Source organism: Piliocolobus tephrosceles, chromosome 9 (genome assembly GCF_002776525.5).
Source record: "Piliocolobus tephrosceles isolate RC106 chromosome 9, ASM277652v3, whole genome shotgun sequence".
Classification (NCBI taxonomy): Eukaryota; Metazoa; Chordata; class Mammalia; order Primates; family Cercopithecidae; genus Piliocolobus; species Piliocolobus tephrosceles.
The window spans coordinates 12,487,537-12,490,096 of NC_045442.1; positions in this window are offsets into that span (position 1 = coordinate 12,487,537).

Sequence of the window (2,560 nt, forward strand, 5' to 3'; positions counted from 1 at the left end):
CTTTCACAGCCCAGGGATTGTGAAGCCCCACCTGAAATGTCTTAAGATGACATCATGTCATGTAATCAGTTTCCACCCCTGCTCCTCTCACCAGCACATGACTTAACGGTGCTTCATTATTCTAAGAACTATGACCTAGGTATATATCAGCCAGGTCCACAATTGTCAGGTGCCAGCCACACACAGATGGTGATCACATAGACCCTCTCCTCAAGGAGCCGCAAAGGTGTGACATCACTGCTTGATACTCTGCATACAAGGATAGAGTCATGCCTAGGCAATTATGGGAGCACAGAAGACCAGGACACAGCCTAGCCTGTGCATCCAGGAAGCCTTCCAGGAGAAGGTGACAGATGATTTTAGGGGAAGGAGGAGTTGTCAGTGGGTTGAGTAGACCCAGGAGGCATTCCATCCAGAGGAGAAATGAGAAAAAGTAAGGGCAAGAAGAGCAAGCTGAGTGTGTGTGTGGCTTGGAGTTGCTGGAGGGTAACTACTATAATTTCATCATTCATGATTACTGAAAGCAGTGACAGCAGGCAAAATGTGCCTCCTTTGCGTAGCACTTCTGAGAGACTAAACTTTGTTTTAGAGCTGATTGCAAAGGAGAGGCTAGGTTAGCACCCAGTCCTGCTTTGATTTACTCACAATCTCTCCAAAGCTTGGGTATAACACGGAAAAGGTTAAAATATGTACAGCTCTCCATCTTTCTTGATTTCAACACACTTAAGGAAGAGTGCGGGTTTGGACATTACTTGGGGGAGGTTGGTGGGACAGGCCAAGCCCAAGCCTGGGGAGCCTGCCACCCTGGTGGGTGTGATGACTACACATAGGGACAGCCTGCAGTGGGAGTCTGGCAGCTCCATGTCACTGAATCTTGGGCAGACTGGGGACAGCCACATCCAGCGGAGGGTGTTTTGATATCCCGTGTGTATGGCTCTGGGGAGAGGTCTCCTTGAAGGGAGCCTGCTGGGGTGGGCCATGCCTGTCTTGTTTCTGGGCTTTCTATTTAATATTGGCATGGGCAAAGCTGCACCAGGGAGAAGGGGAAACCTTGTAACCCTCAACTAATTAAGACTGCTGGAGGGCTTTGTCTGCTTGATCCAGCCAGGGGATCACCAGTGAGCGGATGGGCATCATGTCTGTCCTTGATGCCCTCTCCCAGGCAGGTCATCCTGTCTGTCCAGAAGCCTCCTTATCCATTGAAGAAACCTTAGCTGTTCTCCAAGGCCCTATCCCACCTGTGCATCCTTGGTGAATCCCTCTACAGTTCTTGGAGAAATTAATGGGCACACTCCATGTTTGGTATTCCCGTAGTATTTTGTTAATGATAATAATAATAAACACCTTATCATTGACAAGAATGGTAAGACCTCGTGCTTGATATAACTCTGTTGAGTTTGCACATTTTCTCATAAAATCCACCTGCACTGACCATGAATGTGAACCCCTAAGCTCTCCCCCTGCAAACAGCGTAGTTGTTGATGGCTTTAGCTGCTGTGCTCTGAATCTATCACCACACTGATGTGGCTGCTCCCAGCCAGAGAGTGAGTTTGGCAGGGATGTTAAGGCTGAGAAATGTGGGATGCCTCTGGTGGGCAGCTCTGACTTCAGGGTGCCCTGTAGGCTTCCCAATACTTTCTTAGAACTGATAATCAGGCTAAGGCTCCTGCAATCCAAGCTGCCTTCCTTTTTCATTTTTCCTCCACAGGGAAAACCTGCGTGGTATTAGAGGTCTTGTGGCCCCAGCACTGCTGCTTCTACCCAGTCATGCAGGCTCATCCCTCCTTTGGCACTTGTTCCTTGAGGAGAGTTACTCCTGTGCCCATCTGTTCTTCCACCGGACTCAGGACTTTGTAGGGTCTTTATCATCTTTGGAAACCCAGTTCTAGCTCAGTGTCCTACAGAGAAGTTGCTAGATAATTGCTTTCCAAAGGAATGCATCCAAATATCTATTCACAAAAGTCTTTTGGGCTCCTACTCCTTAAGAAAGCCTTGCTTTCCACCCTCCCCAGCTCACAGTGATTGCTCCATCTCTGACTACTGCACCTGCAATCTTCTTCTAATGGAGGACTTCATTGTTCCCTAACCAGCCTATATGGTCTCTGCTTAGGTCTCCAAACAGAGTTGATGCAGCCTGTTCCAAAGTTGGGGTCGGAGTCTATGTTTTCTTTAGTATTCACACACACCCAGTGTAGATGGGATGCCTAGTTGGCATTTGACCTTCTTATTGATTGTAATTATTTCATTTTTAAACTTTGCTTGTTTGATGTTCCCTCTGTCTCTATCCATCTCAATTGGGCTTCATAGGACTTTCAGCTTCTGGGGTTTGTTCTGTTCCAGTATATCTTTATGCTGCAGGACATGCATATGCATTGGGGGCAATATTGCCCCAAAGGGGGCAAACATTAGTTCTTAGAGGATGAAAAAAGTCTTATTCTTTTTTTTTTTTTTTTTTTTTTTTTGAGACAGTCTTGCTCTGTCACCCAGGCTGGAATGCAGTGGTGTGATCTCTGCTCACTGCAACCTCCGCCTCCCAGGTTCAAGCAATTCTTGTGCCTCA